The sequence below is a fragment of the Canis aureus genome, chromosome 10 (genome assembly GCF_053574225.1).
Source record: "Canis aureus isolate CA01 chromosome 10, VMU_Caureus_v.1.0, whole genome shotgun sequence".
Classification (NCBI taxonomy): Eukaryota; Metazoa; Chordata; class Mammalia; order Carnivora; family Canidae; genus Canis; species Canis aureus.
The window spans coordinates 9,164,737-9,189,215 of NC_135620.1; the positions used below are offsets into that span (position 1 = coordinate 9,164,737).

The window sequence follows — 24,479 nt, forward strand, 5'->3', positions numbered from 1 at the left end:
TTTGATTTGCATTTCCCTGATGGCAAGAGATGCAGAGCATTTTCTCATGTGCATGTTGGCCATGTCTATGCCTTCCTCTGTGAGGTTTCTGTTCATGTCTTTTGCCCATTGCATGATTGGATTGTATGTTTCTTTGCTGTTGAGTTTAATAAGTTCTTTATAGATCTTGGAAACTAGCCCTTTATCTGATAGGTCATTTGCAAATATCTTCTCCCATTCTGTAGGTTGTCTTTGAGTTTTGTTGATGGTACCTTTTGCTGTGTAAAGCTTCTTGTCTTGATGAAGTCCCAATAGTTCATTTTTGCTTTTGTTTCTCTTGCCTTCATGGATGAATCTTGCAAGAAGTTACTCTGGCCAAGTTCAAAAAGGGTGTTTGTTGCCTGTGTTCTCCTCTAGGATTTTGATGGAATCTTGTCTCACATTAAGATCTTTCATCCATTTTGAGTTTATCTTTGTATATGGTGAAAGAGAGTGGTCTAGTTTCATTCTTCTGCATGTGGATGTCCAATTTTCCCAGAGACTTATTGAAGAGACTGTCTTTCTTCCAGTGGATAGTATTTCCTCCTTTGTCGAATATTAGTTGACCATAGAGTTGAGGGTCCACTTCTGGATTCTCTATTCTGTTCCATTGATCTATGTGTCTGTTTTTGTGCCAGTACCACACTGTCTTGATGACGACAACTTTGTAGTACAACCTGAAATCTGGCATTGTGATGCCCACAGATATGGTTTTCTTTTTTAAAATTTCCCTGGCTATTCGGGGTCTTTGCTAATTCCACACAAATCTTAAAATAATTTGTTCCAACTCTCTGAAGAAAGTCCATGGGATTTTGATAGGGATTGCATTAAACATGTAAATTGCCCTGGGTAACATTGACATTTTCACAATATTAATTCTGCCAATCCATGAGCATGGAATATTTTTCTATCTCTTTGTGTCTTCCTCAATTTCTTTCAGAAGTGTTCTATAGTTTTTAGGGTATAGAACCTTTACCTCTTTGGTTAGGTTATTCCTAGGTATCTTATGCTTTTGGGTGCAATTGTAAATGGGATTGACTCCTTCATTTCTCTTTCTTCAGTCTCATTGTTAGTGTATAGAAATGCCACTGACTTCTGGGCATTGATTTTGTATCCTGCCACAATGCCGAATTGCTGTATGAGTTCTAGCAATTTTGGGGTGGAGGCTTTTGGGTTTTCTATGTAGAGTATCATGTCATTGGCGAAGAGGGAGAGTTTGACTTCTTTGCCAATTTGAATGCCTTTTATTTCTTTTTGTTGTCTGATTGCTAAGGTTAGACTTCTAGTACTATGTTGAATAGCAGTGGTGAGAGTGGACATCCCTGTCTTGTTCCTAATCTTACGTGAAAGGCTCCCAGTGCTTCCCCATTGAGAATAATATTGCTGAGGGCTTTTTGTAGATGGCTTTTAAGATGTTGAGGAATGTTCCCTCTATCCCTACACTCTGGAGAGTTTTGATCAGGAATGGATGCTGTATTTTGTCAAATGCTTTCTCTGCATCTATTGAGAGGATCATATGGTTCTTGTTTTTTCTCTTGCTGATATGATGAATCACATGGATTGTTTTACAAGTGTTGAACCAGCCTTGCGTCCCAGGGATAAATCCTACTTGGTCATGGTGAATAATCTTCTTAATGTATTGTTGTATCCTATTGGCTAGTATCTTGTTGAAAATTTTTGCATCCATGTTCATCAGGGATATTGGTCCATAATTCTCCTTTTTGGTGGGGTCTTTGGTTTTGAAATTAAGGTGATGCTGGCCTCATAGAACAAGTTTGGAAGTACTCCATCTCTTTCTATCCTTCCAAACAGCTTTAGTAGAATAGGTATGGTTTCTTCTTTAAACATTTGATAGAATTCCTCAGGGAAGCCATCTGGCCCTGGACTTTTGTGTCTTGGGAGGTTTTTGATGACTGCTTCAATTTCCTCCCTGGTTATTGGCTTGTTCGGGTTTTTTATTTCTTCCTGTTCCAGTTTTGGTAGTTTGTGGCTTTCCAGGAATGCGTCCATTTCTTCTAGATTGCCTAATTTATTGGCGTATAGCTGTTCATAATATGTTTTTAAAATCGTTTGTATTTCCTTGGTGTTGGTAGTGATCTCTCCTTTCTCATTCATGATTTTATTAATTTGAGTCTTCTCTCTCTTCTTTTTAATAAGGCTGGCTAATGGTTTATCTATCTTATTAATTCTTTCAAATAGCCAACTCCTGGTTTTGTTCATCTGTCCACAGTTCTTCTGGTCTGTATTTCATTGAGTTCTGCTTGAATCTTTATTAACTCTCTTTTTCTGCTGGGTGTAAGATCTATTTGCTGTTTTTTCTCTAACTCCTTTAGGTGTAAGGTTAGCTTTTGTATTTGAGTTCTTTCCAGTTTTTGGATGGATGCTTGTATTGCGATGTATTTCCACCTCACGACTGCTTTTCCTGTATCCCAAAGATTTTGACTGGTTATATCTTCATTCTCATTAGATTCCATGAATCTTTTTAATTCTTCCTTAATTTCCTGATTGACCCTTTCATCTTTTAGCAGGATGGTCCTTAACCTCCACGTGTTTGAAATCCTTCCAAACTTCTTCTTGTGGTTTAGTTCTAATTTCAAGGCATTATGGTCTGAGAATATACAAGGACGTTCCCATTTTTTGGTATTGGTTCAGACCTGATTTGCGATCCAGTATGTGGTCTATTCTGGAGAAAGTTCCATGTGCACTTGAGAAGAATGTGTATTCAGTTCAGTTTGGATGTAAAGTTCTGTAGATATCTGTGAAATCCATCTGGTCCAGTGTATCATTTAAACCTCTTGTTTCTTTGGAGATGTTGTGCTTAGAAGACCTATCGAGTGTAAAAAGCGCTAGATTGAAGTCACCAAGTATAAATGTACTATTATCTAAGTGTGTCTTAGCTTTGGTTATTAATTGATTGATATATTTGGCAGCTCCCACATTCAGGGCATATATATTGATGATTGTTAAGTCCTCTTCCTGGATAGATCCTTTAAGTATGATATAGTGTCCCTCTTCATCTCTCACTGCAGTCTTCGGGGTAAATTTTAGTTTATCTGATATAAGGATGGCTACCCCTGCTTTCTTTTGAGGACCATTCGAATGGTAAATGGTTCTCTAACCTTTTATTTTCAGGCTGCAGGTGTCCTTCTGTCTAAAATGAGTCTCTTGTAGACAGCAAATAGATGGGTCCTGCTTTTTCATCCAGTCTGAAACCCTGTGCCTTTTGATGGGGTCATTAGGCCCATTCACGTTCAGAGTTACTATTGAAAGATATGAGTTTAGTGTCATCATGATACCTATTCAGTCCCTGTTTTTGTGGATTGTTCCATTGGACTTCTTCTTAAAGAGGAATTTTAAGAGACCCCCTTAAAATTTCTTGCAGAGCTGGTTTGGTGGTCACATATTCTTTCAGTTCCTGCCTGTCTTGGAAGCTCTTTATCTCTCCTTCTATTTTAAATGAGAGCCTTGCTGGATAAAGTATTCTTGGCTGCATGTTTTTCTCATTTAGGACCCTGACTATACCCTGCCAGCCCTTTCTGGCCTGCCAGGTCTCTGTGGAGAGGTCTGCTGTTAATCTGATATTTCTCCCCATATAAGTTAGGGATCTCTTGTCTCTTGCTGCTTTAAGGATCTTCTCTTTATCTTTGGAATTTGCAAGCTTCACTCTTAAATGTTGAGGTGTTGAACGGTTTTTATTGATTTTAGTGGAGGATCTCTCTATTTCCTGGACCCGAATGCCTGTTTCCCTTCCCAGATTAGGAAAGTTTTCAGCTATGATTTGTTCAAATACATATTTTGGACCTCTGTCCCTTTCGGAGCCCTTGGGAACCCCAATTAAACGTAGATTTTTCTTCCTCAGGCTGTCACTTATTTCACTTCATCTATCCTCATGGTCTTTTGTCTCTTTTTTCCTCAGTTTCCCTCTTTGCCATCAACTTGTCTTCTATGTCACTCACTCGTTCTTCCACCTTGTTAACCCTCGTCGTTAGGACTTCTAGTTTGGATTGCATCTCATTCCGTTGATTTTTAATTTCTGCCTGATTAGATCTAAATTCTGCAGTCATGAAGTCTCTTTAGTCCTTTATGCTTTTTTCTAGAGCCATCAGTAGCTCTAGAAAGTAGTGCTTCTGAATTGGCTTTCTGACATTGAATTGTAATCCAAATTTTGTAACTCTGTGGGAGAGAGGACTGTTTCTGATTCTTTCTTTTGAGGTGAGGTTTTCCTTCTAGTCATTTTGCTCAGTGCAGAGTGGCCAAAAACAAGTTGTATTGGGAAAAGGAGAAAAAGAGAGAAGAGAAAGAAGAAAAAGAAAAAAGAAAAAAGAAAAAAAAAGAGGAAAAAAAATAAGAAACAGAAAAAAGGGGGGGAAAAGCAAACAGAAATCAAAATCCAAAAAACAAGGGGGAGTAGCCTCTGATTTTGTATACTGTAAATCCCTCGACTTCCCCTGGAACTTTCCAGGGCTGCTTGGTCAATAATTTGTTTTTCCCCTGTCCCTCTAGCTGGTCTTCTGGGGGAGGGGCCTGTTGTGCTGATTTTCAGGTGTTAGCACTTGGGGGAGCTGCTCTGCCCCCTGGCTGGTGCAGGGCTCAGTGAAAGATGTGTAAGCTGTTATCTGGTGAGGCCACTGTGAGGCTCGGCGGGGTTTGTTTACCCCGTGAGGCCCCAGGAGGAACAGCAGCAGTGGCGGCGGTCAGCTCTGGAGCCCTGGAGTCAGCTCCCGCAGGAACTCCGGAGCTCTCGGTCTGCAGGGCCTGGAGGCTCCGGGGCGGGGCGCTGATCTCCTCAGCTCCGGGCAGGAGCGTCCTAGCGATCCTGGGCCCTCCCGGCCTCTGCCTGTCCAGGGGGAGGCCAGATCCTGGGCTGTGCCCCCGGTGCCCAGTGCTCCTGGGCCTGCGCTGTTGGAATCACTCTCCCAGCCAGGCAGCCCCCTCCGCGGAGCCACCGCCAGAGCCCCTCCGAGCTGCTCCGGGTCCAGCCGTGTGCGCTGCAGCCCTTTAGGGAGCTCGGCCGCGGGGTGTGGTGCGCTCTCCCCGGGGGGAAGGTGTCTGTTAGTGTCCCAGGGAGCTTGAGGGCATCCCTGCCCTCCTGGGGTCCTGCTCCAACCCCCTGCGAGGGGTTTTCCCCCCGGGAAGATTGGTGAAGCTCCTGCTTCTCCGGGACAGGACTCTCCTGTCCTGGGGACACTCGCCCCGGCCTTAGCCCGGCTCCTCACAGGGCCCCTCCCCCTTGGAGGCCTTTTGTTTATTTCTTTTTTCCCATCTTCCTACCTTGATAGAAGTGTGAACTCTTCTCCCTGTAGCATTCCAGCTGTTCTCTCTTTAAATCTCAGGCCGAATTCATAGGTTTTCAGGATGATTTGAAGGTTATCTAGGTAATTTGGTGGGGAAGGTGACTTGGGGACCCTACTCTTCCACCATCTTGCCCCCCTCAATATTTTTTCAACCAAACCAAGAAACATATTTTTACAAACCTATGAGCAAATAAATCAAAAAGTTCAGAGCTATCTTTCACAAACAGAAAATTATTACTTGTCATACATTCTGAAAACAAAGCAAAATAATACAATTGGATCATTTTCTAATCCATGAGATAGAGGATATATGGTAGATTTTGTCCCTGGTGAGTTAATATAGTTTACATTTTTTCTGAGGTTCAGTAATTTGATACAAGTATAATCATTTAGCTCAATTTATTCTTGTCCTTACATAAAACTGTTCTAGTCTCATTTCTGTCACCAAATGACTCTCTTGTCTCCAGCTGAATAACACATTTTCCCTGAAACATCAGTTAAAAATCCAATCCGTGCTTAGCCCTGCACTCACCACTAGTCTCAGCACAAGATGTAGAAAGTCTCTCCAAATAAAATAAATAATTTGAAAAAAATTAAAAAGCTTGACCACAAAGGTAAGAAAATAGGTGTAATGGATACTAACTTAACAGGATAAACCAATAGTACCATAGACTGTATATGACAATTTTTTTTTCAAATTGGAGAAGCTTCATGACAATGCTTTTGAGAACAACATAGAAAATTGGTGTGAAAAGAACATCACTGTGGACTAGAGTTTGATTGGAAAAATATCTTGGGGAATATGAGTGCTGGGTTGGGCTTTGCCTGGCACATGGGATCAGAATAGCAGAGCAGAGGGGTGCTACCTCAGGCAATGGGACGTGGAGTCAGGAGAAGGTTTTATCCAGGTGCAAGGTCGAGATGGAGGAAGAAGGGAAACAGAGCAGACTTGGCAGTAGGGTTCACTAGTGAGGGATCTAGAGTATGAGGTACAACTGAGCTTACAACTGTAGACCTTACCCAGGAAATATCTTAATAAAAGTGGTTTCAGGAAGAGAGATGCTTCTAGCTGAAGGACATGCTAGATCATAGTAACCTAAGTGTAACTTGACAAGTTATCAAACAGGTATTCTAGTTGGTCCAGTTGGTAAAGGGCAAATCAAAAAGATATAAGTGAAATGATTGGGAATCAATGGGATAGATGTGAACAGTATTAAAGTTTAATTGATCTCTTAAGCCTATGTCATCAGAGTCTGAAAGTGAAATTGGAAAGGAGGGAAATGATGTGTTGGGAGTGAGGAAACTGGAGTTTTGAAATGATCAGAGAGCTAGCTTGGTGAGACTGAGCATAAGGGAGGAGAACAGTGTGTCCTTTGTCCTGCCTACCTGGTAGATGATGATCACATGAATTCAGAGCCATTCTGATGGGATTACTGACAGCCACAAAAAATACAGGTGTTGTTGGGTGATCTAGTAAGATGAAAACTCATGCCTATGCCACTCAGTCAGCAACATATAGCATAGGTCTAGAAAGTGGGATGAAATGCTCTTGCCAAATGGTAATGAAACTTTTTAATAAGAAAAGAATGGACATGTGCACCCCATACATCAGCCCCAAATAATAATGCAGCATTTATAAAGATATTCAAATCTTTGGTTCAAAATAAGGTATCCTGGGGGACACGTGGGTGGCTCAGCAGTTGGGCATCTACCTTTGGCTCAGGGCGTGATCCCAGGATCCAGGATCAAGTTCCACATCGGGCTTCCTGCAAGGAGCCTGCTTCTCCCTCTGCCTATGTCTCTGCCTCTCTGTCTCTCATGAATAAATAAATAAATCTTAAAATATATATATATATATATATATATAAGGTATCCTGAAGTCCCCTTATAGAAACTCTGATTAGCATTTACAATTGTTTTAGGCAGTTAGTTTTCTAAGGCAAACGTCCGATTCAATCCATCATCCTTTCCCCAGACTGTCCCATCTACTTGGATCTGCTTGGCTTCAGGCACTGACACCCACTCTTAGTCTTTGAAACTGGGACCTCTGTGCTTACCTCTGCATTTGATCTTGTCCCAGACTCTGGATCTGGTACTATCATAAAAGCATATAGAACTTAACGAGCTCTAGGCTGATAATTCTGGGGCCCAGCACTTCACCTCAGTTGTGTGGCCTTTACTGTTTTGACTTCATATGCAGAGGATACTTGAATAAAAGGATGCTGGCCTTAAAAAAAAAAAAAAAAAAGAGGATGCTGGCCTTTTTCTAAGGGACTCAGCCACCTAAGCCAGGTCACTTGGTGTGTAATTTTGTCATCTTCGTCCCTGGTGAAATTCTTTAGAGCTCCAAGTCCTGCCATGACCACAGATCCTCATATCTGGATCCCCAGCTGTTTGTGTGCTATTAGTCAACTTGCACTAATGAGCCCAAATACATATTCTGTACAGACATGTGGAATAGTTCCTTTTTTGAAGGTATTATTCAAATGGGATTGTTTTCTTCTTACTTTCAAATTCATCTTTTATTTTTTTTATTTTTTATTTTTTTAAAGATTTTATTTATTTATTCATGAGAGACACACAGATTGAGAGAGAGAGGCAGAGACACAGGCAGAGGGAGAAGCATGCTCCATGCAGGGAGCCCGACATGGGACTCGATCCGGGGTCCCCAGGATCACACCCCGGGCTTCAGGCAGCACTAAACCACTGCGCCACCAGGGCTGCCCTCAAATTCATCTTTTAAATTAAACTTTATTTAATCTAGTATCAAAATTCCTTGAGTCAGAAAGTAGTATAACTATATGCATGCATATAAATGAATATATATTAATATGTATATATATAAAAACTATAGTCACATCACGATGGAAGGACTATATAAGTTAATAATTGTATTTCAGAAGAACTGAAAACATGAGCCTCCAAATATCTGAATGGTTTCTATTTTATAATTCACTGTTTCACACCCTAAAAGACTTCAATATGATATGACTAATCCTAAGAAATCTTTTTTTGATTAAGTAAATCAAATCTGAATGTTTTCCCCATGAAAAAGATCATCCTACAAAATCTATTTGTGAGAATCTTGATGCCTTAGATATTATAACCACTTTCCTTAAGATATTTTTTTGAGAAGATATTTTTTGATCCATAAAAACAATATTTGGCAAAGAAAACCTACCTATTAAAAGTTAATGAATCCAGCTCACTGTTTTGTTTCAACTTCTATATCAAAGCCAGAGTAGAGACATTATTCATGTGTGTGGTTGGTTATACAGGTAACCTATACTCAGATAAGCATTGAGTCACAATTTGGGAAGGTTCAATCTTTAGGCTAGCTTTGACTTTGTTTTGCTGTGTTTTGATTGTATGTTTGTTTGTTCGGGGGGCCAGGGTTAGTTTTAATATTGCCCAGATGATTCTGGGCTTCCCTCTGCATTGCCAAGGAACCTAATAGTAAGATCAGGGAATGTAGCCTTGCTGTCTTCTCAGAATGATGTCCACTTGCCTGTAGCTCTTTCCATCTACCAGTCTTCATTGGTTAAGGGGCTGAGAAGTCCCCAGACTCTTTCTCATCAAGACCCAACCAGCTGATCATGGTGCAAGATGTTCTCCAGCACCACATGTTCATCCTCCCACTGAACCCATACTGACATTCAGGCACAGCAGTTCTTCCACTGAGGCATCAAACATCACAAAGCAAATTGGAAAAAGAACTGAGAAGGATAGCTTTATTCCTAGCTCATATTCTCAGGGCAACTCCAGGAGGACCCAAGAAGTTAGAATTGAGGCCATGGGAGGTTGCCTCATGTGAGTGCTTCCTCTCTTAGTAATTCCTTCATCTTCCCAAGTATCTAATATCATCTCCTCCCAGCCTACCTATAAGCAACTGTCTCCTGGCCAGCATTGTGGCTCTCTCCTCCAGAAAGTCCCATTTCAGTAATGCCAGCCTCCTATTCTTCATTGTTTCTTGCAAATTCTTAGGGCTTCAGCTTCAGCCAGAAGTTTATGTAGGTTTTATTCTACCTAAGGTTCCTGTTGGCTTCAGAAGGGTGGATGAGCTGTGGTACTATATGTGTGCAGGAAAATAGTACATAGCCTAATTTTGGCTGACTCTCTCTGAGTAAAGAAAACAGACAATGGCTGGACGATATATAAAAATGGAACTCTGACCCACCATCTGTAGCAACCACCAACCCATTATCTATAATAACCAGCATAAGATGCCAGCCTGCTAAGCCAGATCTGTAAGAAATCAGATCACATTATTTCTAGCAACCAATCTAGGAAGACAAAAATTGCACATGTAACATTCAGCCCAAAACAGCCAAACTTGATTAATAACTGATGGATTTTAAAATTTTTGTCCCTGCTTCCAACTTATGACCAACTAGAGAAAGCCAAATATGTACCCTTAACCAATATGTACCACGAACTGCCTGGCTTCCAGTTAGCCCACTTATACCTTCTCCATGCCAATAGCCTTCATGCAGGGCACACCTGAAGTCTTCCTTTTTTCCACTATAAAGTCATCCCAGGCCTCTGTCTGCCTTTGAGACTAATGGAAGTGATGGTCACTGACTTTCCTGAAAGCTCAGAATAAATAGCCTTTGCTCGTTCTCATTTGGTTGGTCTTCATTTATTTCCACAGAAGCCTGGTGCAAGTTCTTCCATGACTAAAGGCGAGCTCATCTCATCACAGTAGGAACTAATTAATTATCAGTTAATTAATTGATTAATTACCCTAGGGAGGCTCAATTTATCGGTCTCACATATTAAGATGATTTTAAAGCTGCTTTTTGAGAACTTTCAGAGATAACATCATTTTGCTAAAGGAACATTTGACTCCTACTTGTTCCTGCTTTTATTACCAGGAGCCCACACATGAGCTGAGAATGGCTCTGCCTGAGTCAACCAGAAAGGATGTCGCAACCTCCCAATAGATAATTTATGATCCTAATGGGATGGTGGGGAGGGTCGTTTCATTCTCTCTCACTACATTTAATTTACTTTTCCCAAATTTGAAAGCAAAAGACTTTTCAAAAAGTCACACAAACCAGTGTAAGAAAGGAGATATAAGGTAACGTCTTTGGAAAGAGTGGGAGGAGGAGACAAACAAGCCTTTACCTAAAAAAGGCTCTTATGCCAGGAGATCATTTAATCAATGTCTTCCATTATTATGGGATGAGAGGGGTGGTAAAAAGATTCAAACACTTCAAGAGAAAAAATTTTGCAACCCAGGAAGTAAGAGACCAAAAGATTTACATACAAGAGATTGCTTGAGGGCAGCTCAGGTGGCTCAGCGGTTTAGCACCACCTTCATTCAGTCCAGGGTGTGATCCTGGAGACCGAGGATCGAGTCCCACATTGGGCTCCCTGCATGGAGCCTGCTTATCCCTCTGCCTGTGTCTCTGCCTCTCTCTCTCTGGGTCTCTCATGAATAAGTAAATGAAATCTTAAAAAAAGAGAAAGAGATTGCTTGGAACATTTACAGATTTAAACAAAAAGTTGTAAATCTTTAATCTACTTAAATTATATGTGGAAGGTAGGAGCCCCAGATTAAGAATAAACTTTACTACCATGGTGATAGAGTATCAAGAAAAGTGGTTGGAAAAACATACAAATTATCCATTTGCATAAGAATTTAAGGAAAGTCCTAGAGACACAAAGACACAAAAAGTATCCCAAAAGTATAGGCTTTATCCAATAGCAACACCCCAGTCACCAAAATAGAAGCCCCCAAGAGTAGCACGTTAATAGTGAATAAGCTTTTGAATCTTCAAAAATTCCTTGAGAGACTTCAAGACGTATAGCTAATATTATCAGAAGGAGAGAAACCTTCTTGCCACTTTCTCATGGCCCATGTGGGTGTAATCAGAATAGGACAGGAAGCAACCAGAAGGCATGGCCCTCCCAGGGCAGCAGCCAACCATATCATTCAGGTTTCCCAGGGACCCTGCACCAAGCATTTCCAGAGCAGCAGAGGGCACTCTGTTTGCCAATTACTGGAGACAATGCCAGTGGCTTGAGCATCATCACCCTCACTGTCAGTGTTGGATACCCATGGAAGGGATGTGCAAGGTTGCCCAATTAGCAAAGCCCACAAAGAAGGACTAGTCATATACTCACACTACTTAGAGAAATATGTGAGTAAGAATAGTAGCAATAAATATGGAAAACTTCAAGTGGGACTAGTGTGGGCAAATAAAAGATAAAGATGAGACCCAAAACAATACAGTACTTATTACCATTCATATGATCCCCATTTTTCTTCTAGGATGATATGTAGTTTGAGGAAACACTACTTACAGATAGTGTATAATTTTATTTTCAGGGATGTTATTTTGAAATCTTTTAAATGATATGTTTTCTAACTTTCTCCCTCCATTCACCACCACCTTGAATCCTGATTGCTATCATGAGCCCAGAGAAAGTTCTTGTCAGACTGGAAGAAGAAATAAAGGAAAACCTTAATGGCAGAAGAAAGTGGAAGATGAGGAGGAAGAGGCAGCCAGACACAAACATCCAACTTCCAGCCCTCAGCAAGAATTCTAGAAGACAGTGGTGATAGTGAGGTGAGGAGAACACATGGACATCCAGGCAATGGTTGGCCTCCTCAGTGGGGTAGCCTGGAAAATCTGCAACCTTCTAGGAGTAGCCTAGCATGTGGCTCAGCACCACATCCTCCAGGCAAAGGAATGTGGTGGCCCTGACAGGTAGAGGTGGTAAGGCAGGTGAGGCTGAGGTTCTTCTCCTGGCTTTCCTCCAACTGTACAGCAGTTCAGGGCCTCATGGAGTGCTGTATGTCTGGTGGAGCACATGCAGAGATGCAGAGGAACAGACCTGCTGGACAGGCAGGCATGCAGTCCAGACATGCTGCAGCATGTAGGGATTTCTGGATCAAAAGAAAATGGCCAGGGTCACAGGCTCCAGCAACCAGGGGCAGTACACCTTTCCAAGAGTCCAGGTGGAGTCAGATGTGGCTCACTGCACACCAGGCTAATCAGAACAGAAAATATCCAGAGGATGTCTGGCAGACAGTGAGGCTTCCTGCCCCAACACCACTAGATGCCACAAGGCCCTCCTCCCTGTGGCAGTGTGCCATCTCAGAAAGGAGCTGAGGAGGGAGAGAAAGCATAAGAATTGAGTGTTGCACCTGAAAGAGAATGTCAGACAAAAGTGGTCTGTAAGGCATCAGAGAATCATTTTGCAACTTCAGAATTCCCCTGTCCTGTCACCTTCTACACACCCCCTCCGTACAGCCAAGGAGACAAGCCTCATGAGGAAATTACATCAACTGCAGGAAAGACAAAGTTGCATCTTATTTTCATATCCAACTTGACCTCATACATTTCTAATCTAAAAGTCCCTTAAAATAGTACATATATATACATAAATATACACACATTACATATATACAAAAATATGTGCAAATATATATACATATATGTCTTAAATACTACAGTTTATGAGAGAAAATGCAACTGACATGGAGGGAAAGAAAGTTCAGAGTTCAGAGGACATATATGGATGAAGACTGGTTTGTACATTTCCTTTTTTTTTTTTTTTTTTTTTTTTTTTTTGGTCTGAGGATGGCCAGTGGAAGTGGCAGGAAGTTGAAGGTAAGAATATACAGAATCCTGGGAAGAGAGCCACACTGAGGTGGGTAAACTCAGTCCTGAGTGTCAAAGAGAGGACTAAGGGTCTGAGTGAAGAATACAACAGCGTAGTGGGAGTCATCGGCATTAATTACAACAAATCTATAAGTGATGGAGATACTGGCATTTTCAAAAATGTGCTTCCAAAAAAAAAAAAATGTGCTTCCAATGTTGTGATGAAATCTATCTATGCCTGTGCCTTCAAAAGACAGGAAGAAAAATGATGAAGCATTTCTTCCATACACTGCATACTAAGCTTTAAAATTCAGTATTATTTCTGAATCATATTTTATTGACTCCTGTGGAGCTTGAGGCATATGAATTGTATAAAAACATGGAATCATGACAGAAAGATCATTCTGATTCTAACTTATTACAGATGCTGTATGGAGTTATTTACAATAAAGAAGGTGCTTGTTTCCAGTAAGAATCTAGAATGCTCTTAATGCTATTTTCACAGTACCCACAGTGGCTTGGATGTAGGACAGACTAGAATGACCAAGCATTTGTCTTTGGAAGGCCACCAAAGAGGTCTAAAAAAGCTCTCTGAAATATTCCCCCCAAATACTATGCCTAAGCCCCAAAGGTCACACTTCTGTCTAGAGTTTTCTTAAATATTGATGTTCTTGAATTTCCTAGTTTAAATCTGTGCTGGGTCCATTCCTTGCTGAGCAGCAAGTCTGAACATCTGAGATAAAGGGGTAAGCAGGCTCCCAGCATGGTATTTGCATGAGGAGCTCCCAAAGGGAGAGTGAGTCAGGCAGACCCGTGGACCAGAGACAAACTATAATCAAGGGAGAGATTTAAGCATTCTGAGTATAATCCAGGGCAGTTTGGCTTTTCCCTTCACCCCAAGGAGGAGGAAATGGAAATAAAAGTTAAAGGTATATCTTGCTAAAGACCCTCAAACTAGAACTGATTAGAAGCCATCTTACTGTAGTAACAGTTACACAGAAGGGAGTGAAGCATTCTCCATGACACAGTGCCTAGAATCATTGAAATTCTAGAGAAGACATAGAAGCCTTAAACCCTCAAGGGCTCTAATGCATCAGCAGAAGTTGAACACCATAGAACCCAGGAGAAGGGGCAATGGTGCACAGGCTGAGCATCTATGATCAAGAATATCCTTTATCTCCAGAATCTCTGTCCTTGCAAGGACAGAGTGGTGGGGTTATGCTTTCTCTCCTTCATCCCCCAGACTGGCAGCATGAAACTGTGTTCAGCTGACTCAGAAGAATTTTGATGGATCCCAAATGACAACAAATGCAAGTGGCAAAAATATAGCCCATTTCCACATTACTTATGATAATTTCATATGACTTTCCCCTCCAAAGAAAATAGTGGAAACTATAGTTGAGTGAAGACTCCAAAATCAGACTCTGTGTATTTAGCAACAAGGATCATCTGGATGGAGAGAGAAGATACTGGACCTGCTCAAGGTGGGTATTCTTTATGGGCAAGGAGATTTTCTAGTGATTTATTAGTTTTATGGCCACAGCAGCTTCAGGTGATAGCAGAAAAACATCCCATTTTTTGTTGAGATCTGTAAGCATTCTACATGTGCCTTGGAACAAAGGACAGAAGAACAAAAGCACGAGAAAAATGGTTAAATATTAGATGATTAACAGACCTTTTTTCCCTTCTTTTTAATGACCACATTCCAGCTCTTTTCAGCACTGTTAAATTGGAGTATTATAAAGATAAATCTAATACACAAGAGTTACTAGTATGTAACCTGCATCTGGTACCATTGACCTTGTAGGTGTCTCAGTTCCCGTTCAGATAATTGCCAAGAGAAAAAATTATAAATATAGGCTGTTACTACTCTAAGCAAAATCCACTGCAAAAGCAGTTAGTTCTGAAACAAATTGCCTAAGGAATCCACGAGATCCCCAAGGTCCATTGTGTTTACTGGTCAAGATCCTAACATGAGCACTAAATCAAAAATTCTAGTTTCCGGAGACTTCTCATAACTTTAAACACTGTCTTAAAATGCATTTCACTCTGCACATTAAAACCTAAGGGAGAATCGATCACTTCAAAAATTATTACTCTGTGATCTATGGCATTGAGATAATTCAACAAATTTTGGCCATGCATAAGGACATATTTATACCAAAAAGGAAATTTTCAAAGGACATTTCTTCTAGTGAAACTCATGTTTTTTAATGACAATTATTACATATTCTGGAGACATTTAACCATTAATGGTGGGTTAATCTCAAGACACAACTGAACATTTTTAGAAAGTTAAGCCAAAATTAATCAATCTATCTAATTTCTACTAAGGGGAGAAGAAATGTCCCCTGAAGACCACATTTTCTTATGAGGCTATAAGTTTAAGACAGCAGTATAATTGGAAAGAAATTTATTAAAGGGCTTGAAATTATCCTCAAATTAAAACATTTACAGCCTAAAGCTGTAATTAGGGCAAAGGTAAAGGCAAGAGATTCTCAAAGCAATCTTGGCTGCTTGGACTTGGATGCCTTCTTTGCTAATTCATTATCTTGCTTCCATTGTTAATTATGGGGCTCCCCAAGGTTTGATAATGATTCTTTTGCTTCTTTTCCTTTTCCTCTATTTTATTCATTAATTTACATGATTTTAACAAATTTACATAGAGATTGAGCTAACATTGATTGATGCCCCCTGAATGCTAAGCATTGTCAGGTACTTATAGAGTTAACTGTAGACCTTAAGTGAAATGCCTAATTCCTCTGATTATTTCTTTCCACTAAACAGTTCCACATGACTCTATCAGAAAGCTATGCTGAATGTAGTGAAGGAGGGAGACATCTGGGAGTCGAGGGGCAGGGTTCTTGTCCTAGTGCTATCATTAATTAGCTATGTGACCCTGAGCAAGTCACTAGATCTCTCCCTGACTCAGTAAAATAAAGATGTTGAACTAGACCAAAAGTTGCAAATTGGTACTAGTTTGGACAAATCCAGGTTTTAGACATATTTGCTTGGCCTGCACAATGATTTTTAAATGTGGAAGGTTTAGTAAAATTCTAGATTTCTATCTTCTCTTGAAAAAGTGGAGGATATAAGCCTGATTCCCATGATGGCAATAATTGGCTGCAGACAAGAAGTTGCTGCCCCTCCAGATTATTCCCTACAATTCCCAATATTCCCTACTGTGCTATGAGTGTTTCCCTTCACCTACTGACTTTACAAGGCCTGCTTCTGAACCAGACAGCCAAAGCAAGCACTAAAATGCACTAGTTTTACTTCTATAATTGCAGCTTATGATTTATTCAGGCCTTCTCCTCATAAGTCCAGAACCATAAACATAACATTTGAAATCTACCTCAAACTCTTCAGTGTTAAATAAATTCATATATTTTATTGGGAGCTGTACATCCCTTCATAACTTCTATTTGACCATTTTGTCATATCTAAGCCCCCGAAGAATTTATAATCTTGTTTTTACCTCCTTCCATACTTCACTCATAATCAAATGTTATAAACCCCTTCTCAGAAATTGCAAGTCATTATATCCAAAGCCAGTATTCTTAATAGGGCTAATCAATTCATATATCAATTCATATATTCAAAGTAATCAATTCATATATTCAAATCAATATATGTTCCTAATCAATTCATATATTCAAAGTAAGAACACCCATATTCCTTATAAGCCTACAAAATTTCTAACACTTTAGCACATATTCTAAAGAAGCAATCATGGATTTCAAGGATCTTTGAAGCAGAGACTACAAGTTGCTAGGAGCTATTTTTCTCATCCTCCTTTAGTTAGAAAACCCAGATTTTACTTTGGCATGGTGGGGGAGTCCACTGAGAGCACCTAAAAGACTACATTTCTCATAACTCTTGAAGCTAGATGTGATCATGTGACTAAGCCTGGACCAATGAGATCAGCAAAGTCTTATATGAGCATTCTGGATAAGCAGCCTAAAGGAAACCAACTCAATGGGGGGAAAGCTTCTTTTCCCCTTTTTCCCTTTTCCACCTGTCTGACTACATCACAATGACTGGAGCTTCAGGAGTCATTTTGGACCAAGAGATAATACCACTAAGATTGGAAGCCAGCCTTTAAGATGATAAGAGAAGAAAGATAGAAGGCTGGGTCGCTCATGACCACAAAGCACCATACCACTGTTCAGAGTGTAACACTAACATACCAACATACTGGTATTTACTAAACTCTTTAAAAAAAAATTGCCTATTAGCAGCTGAATCTAACTCTAACTGACAAAGGTGGACTCTCTTTTCTGGCTAGTCCACCTTCCTAGTAATTCTTACATTTTTTTCTCTTTAAATCATGATGACACTTTTTTCATAACTGTTTATATTTTACCCCATCTATGAAGAGTTTCCAGACTAAGAGCATCGAGCCCTTATCACCCTTCTTACCCAGGAACCTCTGGCCCTTACATTGCAGGGTTTTATACTGGCTACTTCCTTAGCACTGAGGCTAAAATGTTTTACCTAATAGATCAGACTCACAAAGGAGGGGGAGGATTGTAGTAGAGGGGAATAAGGAGAACTGGAAACTAGAAGGCCAAGGAATGGAGAGGACTTTGGCTGCTTTTCAATTTGCTGTGGAGTTATGTTTTGCTTTGTTTTGTTTTGACCCACAAGGCATCTGTATCCCCTTAGCCTACTATGAGTCATAAAAAAATAAAAATAAGAGTTTGGGAGAAATTCCCAATTAAAAGAGCATAGATTAAAATGTAATTACTAGATCCCATAGCAGTAGAAGAGGAATGTTTTAGTATTCCTAAAAGGCATAAGTTTGGCCCTGAGTTTGGAACACAGTTTGGACTTCCATACAATGCCCAGAACCAACCTCCATTCTCATGCACTTCATGGTCTGTGTATAGGAGAAGATCCCTGTTTATTGCATGACTAAGTCTTAAGAGTTTAGTGATGTCAATATGCACTTGTGTCACCCCACTTCTTTTTTTTTTTTTTTTATTCATGATGGAGGGAGAGAGAGAGAGAGAGAGAGAGGCAGTGAGACAAGCAGAGGGAGAAACAGGCTCCATACAAGGATCCTGATGTGGGACTTGATCCTGGGACTCTGGGATCATACCCTGAGCCAAAGGCAGATGCTCAACTGCTGAGCCACCCAGGCACCCCTCAATCCCACTTCTTAAGTCACCCTTAGCATCTCAGAAAATCACAAGATGCATGATGGCAGGAACCATGAGGTTGCCTTGACTTTAACTACTTCTTCACCTTCCTAGCCATTCTGATCCCATTATATAATAAGATCTATTACAGAATCTTTTTCATCTTCTGTTCCCTTTATGAGCAGTTAACTCTGTTACCTGCCAGCCAGGTAAAATGTCATAAAGTGGGAGGACCGCTGACCTTCCCGGGCCGAGGTTCCGGGGCTGGGGTGGGGGCAGCCCTGGCCCCACTGCCTCCACCCAAGATGCGCCCCCCCAACCATCCTGAGCGCCGTCTGTCGGCAGATGTTCAGTGACGCGGGCAGCGGGGACGATGCCCTGGATGGGGACGATGACCTGGTGATCAACATCCCAGAGTGACCCACCCCCCTGTGGCTGAGCCCCTGCCCCTCCCCCGATGCTAGCACACACAAGCCCCCCAGCTTCCGCAGAGACCTTTATTGACGCCCAGTTGCCATGCCGCGGCCACTGACACAATCAGAAAAGGCGTAAACATGCACGAATGTCCCCTGGAAGGTGGGTCCCCACTGGGGAGGGGGGCCCTCCCATCTGGGCCCCATCCAGGGGACAGTTAGTTAAATGAGTGGCCAGGAGCATCTGCTGCCTCTCAGAGAGGCGGAGACCCCACAGTGGTCCCCCCATTCAAAAGGGCAGCTGTACAGGGCTAGGTTGGTTGGGTTTTAATGAAGATTCTGTATTAAAGGAGTGGCTCTTTTAAAAAAAGAAGAAGAAGAAGGAGAAGGAGAAGGAGAAGGAGAAGGAGAAGGAGAAGGAGAAGGAGGAGAAGGAGAAGGAGGAGAAGGAGAAGGAGAAGGAGAAGGAGAAGGAGAAGGAGAAGAAGAAGAAGAAGAAGAAGAAGAAGAAGAAGAAGAAGAGAGTAAAATAATATAACAATGTCCACAACAGAAAAAGAAAAAGTAATGAGCCACTGACCTTAATATATTTCTTTATCCACAGGTCAGTTACATGAAATTCCTTGAAGCCTCCCCACTTTCAGTTAGTGAAGAGATGGTTTATTTGAGTCATTAAGTTTTCCTAAAACACTCAAGTGGGAAAATATAGTTGCTATATCTTGGAATTTCTTCCAGACCATAAAAGAGCATCAGGACTGAATATAAAGTATCAGCATGTCCCAACAGAGGGTAAACCCAGCACAGAAAGTATGAAGGTGGATGGAGATAGTCAGAGAGGTAGACCCCAGATGATATCAAGAAAGCTGTCAGAAAGTGGCCAAACCTACCACTGAAACTCCCAATCACTTAAAACAACAACAACAACAAAAATTAAGCTACAGAAAATCCAATACAAACTTGTTCAAGTGAAGTAAAGAATCAGGTGACTCAGAACTGGCTTAAGATGCAGCTGCTTGAAAGGTCTCACATTATGTCACCAGATATGTTCCATATGCCACCTCTACTTAGCTCTGGTCTCCTCTGCACATTAGCTTAATTTTTTAACACAGACACCCTTCATGGTCCATAAGACCTTTGGACTACCTCACAGCTTCTTACACCTTAGCCTAAGACTTTAGCAAAAACTAGAGCAGCTGTTGTCTGATAGTCTACAAAAGGCATCTCCTTCTCGCTCTCACAGAACCTGCTCAAAGTGCATGCCTAGCCTATAACCAATGACAAGAGCCAGTGAGCATAAATTACTTAAAACCGGGTCTTGTATTTCATCCCTGCAAGTGGGGAAAGCATGGCTCCTGGAGAGATTTGGGCTATGATTACCAAAGAAAGCAAAACGATTAAGGGAGAGCCATAAATAAAGGCTACAAAGGACAGGAAACAAAGAGGAACACCCAGAAAAGCAGGAGGGAGAAGTGATTTCATCAAAATTGTTAACAAGATTGAATCCCAGTTACTACAACAGAGGCACAGATCAGTAGTGGAGTGATAACAAGAAGAGATTTGGATAAAATTCTGTAAATACCACATGCTGAGGTCAAATTTGTCTTAGTTTCTGGTAAGAACATGGTCATGTCACCCTATCTGTGGCAAGAGAAGCACCTCAAAGGCAGGACCTGACATTCTTCTGCTCAAGAATGGAGTGGGCTGGAGCTGAATCCAGAGCCAGAAAGAATAGCTTCGTGCAGTGTACTTAAAATCTTGGTCTTTTTATTTCCTTGGCAATGATGAAGAGGGGAAGAAAGTGCCCAGCTGCTCAGTTTCCATGACCGATGGAACAGTCCCTCTGAAAAAAAGAAAAAAAAAAAAAATCAATGGTTACATCTAAAATCTTGAAATTGTCAGAACTATGCAAACTTTCCCCAAACTACAAAACAGTGACTTAATGAATTAGGCCAAGCAGGCAGGAGAGCACCTAAGTGCCTCAATTTGGATTCTGAACTGGTTTCTTATCTCAACTCCTATCAAAAGATGCGATTCAGGAGCTTGAGAGAGAGGGGCCCTTGCCGAAAGTCCTCTTGTGTCAGCCAGGCGCCGCCTAATAGATGATGACAGCCTGATGCCTCTCCTGGAGAGCATCATGACAGGTCTGGAGACTTGAAATCCTCAGCTGCCAGAGGCGAGGTTCCAAGCAGTGATTGCCAGACATGGACAAAACAGAGACTCACGTGAGGAGGCAGCATGCTAAGCCCTCAAAGCACCAAGTGAATGGGCAGGGAAAGGGGGGTGCTGTGATCTGATCCCTACGTCCACTCAGAGCTCACATTTAGCCTAAGCAAGTGGATGGCTGCTACCAGCAGAGCTCTAAAGAGAACTGTCAGAGGGCCTTGTTTGTCAGGGCTGCTCCTGACCGTACCTTCTGTCCTGCTGGACCAGACTCTCCGATTCTCCCTGTGGTGAGGCTGGTCTGTGTTCCTACAGGTCACTAATGACTGTGCTTCACCCCACAGTTCTATGTGGCAGCTCTGAGTTCCATTCTAATGACTTTTTTTTTTAATTTAATATTCTCATTCTAACTAGATTTAGTTTTATATCCCTAGATTGGTTTGAAAAATACAGAAAATACAGTGGTTTTATTCTAAATCTGAGTATATGCCATAGCAAAATGCACTAGTATTCCTGTCCAAGTATTAATTTCCTGCCAAGCTTAAGGTTGGATTCAGTCTCCATAATCTCTTTGCAAACTCAAATTATTTAGTACATACACTGATTAAAACATTAAAATACGTATTGACATTTAATGTGAATGTGTTTATTGTGCCACTAACTAGGTGGCATATGTATTCAAGATACACACACAGAAAATTAAATGACTTCTGCACCTGCAAGACAATTGGAGGAGTGCCAATGACTTCCTTTATTCTTTATCTGAGGCTCTATGACCATCATCTGCATTTCCTTCTATATTTAGAATTCTGGAATCGGTCCCTTTTGAGACAGGGTAACTGTCACGAGCCACTCAGGTCAGTAGTGAGACATCAGCATTAAATGGTGTCTGCTATTAGCCTCACTGAGATCCCAGTTAAGTACGCAGGTTCTTGAGAACCATAAATAGGCTGAATCCTTGGTAGGTTCCCACATCTTGAATCTCAGGTTGGTGGTATGCCCTATTTTTCAATTCCTCTAAACAAGAAGTCTTGCCAGTCTTTCTCTCCAACTCCTGAGGATTACGTTTTCCTACCTGCAAACAGACCTCCTTGCTGTTCTCCAAACATTTCCTCCTGAACGTTTCATTTCTATGTTCCATCTGACTATCAATATATTATTTAGACCAGCGGGAGGCTTCTGACTTACTAAGAAACCACCTGTACCCACTTGCCATTTCATCACCCTGACTAGACCTTTCCTGCTCCTCTGAAGCTTGGCCAGGGCCTTCCCTAACCATGGTCATGTTTAAGTCACAGTTTTAAGTCATGAATACTTCCTATCTTGGCCATTTCATTACATACAGTTCTGGCTTGAATATGGCAGATACTCAAGAGTGGTATTTATTTGTCTTGGTTTTATATCCTCAAATCATTGAAAATGGGAAAATGGTAATCCGACTGTAAGACTGGGTCTGTGCAGTACTTCTAAATACCTGAAGCCAAGTATTATTTTTTGTTTTATTTTATTTTTTTAAAGATTTTATTTATTTATTCATGAGAGACACACACACACAGAGAGGCAGAGACACAGGCAGAAGGAGAAGCAGGCTCCATGCAGGGATCCCGGGTCTCCAGGATCACACCCTGGGCTGAAGGCGGTGCTAAACCGCTGAGCCACCCGGGCTACCTTATTTTTTGTTTTAGATCTTAATAGAGCACATCAGTCTATTTCTTGTCCAATCATTAATTTCCCTATGATGCAGATGAGCATTCTCCATTTTTGTCACTGAAAAAGCCCTATTTCAGAAGAGAATAAATACATACTTCATGGGTCACACTTGTTTCCCCAGAAACTGTCTTTGAATTCTAGTGTTCTAAAAAATAAATACAAATTTAGCTTTTATCTCATTATGTATATATATGTTTGTATATATATGTTTATATACATATATATACACACACACATATAATTTTGTCTATATATACTCATATAGATAAAATACATATTGATACTGCATTTTAAAAGATTTAATTACTTCCCATCAAGTAAGAATAGTAGCTACTTTAAGAATATGGATTTGAAAAAAAAAAGAATATGGATTTGGTTTGCTCTGTGGGTTCATACACTTTCAATATATAGTTACACCCCCAGCATGTACTCACACCTTGGGGTTTCTTTTAGTTTTTTTTGTTTGAGATAGAGAGCATGAGCATGTTAGTACATGTGCCAGATGAGGCAGAAGCAGAGGGAGAGGGAGAGAGAATCTGAAGCAGACTCTGTGCCTACCGCAGAGCCCATGACCTGAGATTATTCAGCCGAAATCAAGAGTCAGTGGCTTAACTGACTGAGCCATGCAGGCGCCCCTCTCACACCCTAATTTGATTATGCATATAGATGTAGACCAAGGTTAACATTTTTTCAGAAGAAAATCATATGATCTTTTGGATTGAATATAAATGCAATTGATAATGCCTGCCTCCTTTTAGGCTTCTTAAAAATCTACCTTATTTTCTCTTTCTCCATGTCCCCCATAAAATAGGACAGTATGTTTCCATCAGAATGTTGTGAGTTTGAAAAGCTCCTATTTTCCCTTTCAAAAGGAAAATGGTAATTCCCAGCTACCTCAAATGAGATGAAATACGTGATGTAATTTTTAGTCCTAACCTTACTGAAAATACATTGAATCCACTTAGTAACTTTGGACCTACATTCGTATCTGTAATTACTTATATAAATACAGATTTCTTACGTTTTTATTTTTATTTTATTTTTACCATTTCATCTCTTGCCCCTATACCTTTCAGAGGAAAAAAAATTAAGCATAACATACTTGAAATAAAAGTCCACTTTATTGACTTACATCAAGAGACTTTTCGGTGCCCAGTCATAAGGAAAATTTGTGTCAATTAAGATCTTCAAGTAGAAAGAGAGAAAGAGAGAGACAAACCAAGAAACAGACTCTTAACTATAGAGAACAAACTGATGGTGACCAGAAGGATGTTGGGGTGGGGGATGGGGGAAATAGATAAAGGGGATGAAGAGTACACTTACCATGATGAGCACTGAGCAATGCACAGAAATGCTGAATCACTATATTATATACATAAAACTAATATAACAGTATATGTTAACAATACTGTAATTAAAAAATAAAATAAAATAAAAGTAAAACAGTCTTCAAGTAGATAATATAGTCCAAAAATGTTACTTTTTATGAGAATTTGATGGATGTTTACACCAAAAGACTTAAAGCAAAACAAATGCCAACTGACCTGGAAGCTCAGTCCTTTAAAAATAAAGAGGCAGGTTTATTATACAGTAAAGTTTCACAGAAGAATAGCATTTATTCCAATGTGGTAGGGTGGGAAGAAAGGATACTGATCAGAATGGCAGATTTCACAATTCAGAAGATCATAGTCCTGGAGGAGTCTTTGGGTCCTTTTTGGCTTCACCATGTCCTCGAGTATTGGACACAACTCCCTTTGCAGGAAACAGGAGAAGAGATGAATAAAGGCCTCTTTGAAAAGCAGTGATAAAGGGATCCCTGGAGGATTTCTGAGCTCTTGAAATGATCTTCATGGCAACAGCTTGACTCTGCTTCCTGCTTCAGTGAAGGTTGCTGGAATATGAATTAGGGGTGAAGCACTGGAGCTATTTGCAAGTTCATGTTAAAATTTGATTTCCCAAATTCAGGAATGCAGTCAATTTGTAGCTAAATCAAAACAGTGCTTTAAAGGCACCCTACAAAGGAGCTCAGTGCATGAAGTAAGCACCAACCAGCTTTGCTTTTGCAAGCGGTCTCATAGGGGAAAATATAGGGAAGATTCCATCATCCTCATGTTAAAGGCCCAGAAA

General features: G+C 40.7%; 1 long non-coding RNA gene across 5 annotated transcripts in view; it reads right to left on the bottom strand.

The window, feature by feature from the left end:
• Positions 1–24,479, bottom strand: part of LOC144321947 (uncharacterized) — a 242,919-nt gene that overhangs the window by 81,841 nt on the left and 136,599 nt on the right. For all 5 annotated transcript variants that reach the window (XR_013387490.1, XR_013387492.1, XR_013387491.1 and 2 more), the window contains one exon: positions 20,139–20,322. This is a non-coding gene — a long non-coding RNA (uncharacterized LOC144321947). The remainder of the gene's footprint in view (positions 1–20,138; positions 20,323–24,479) is intronic.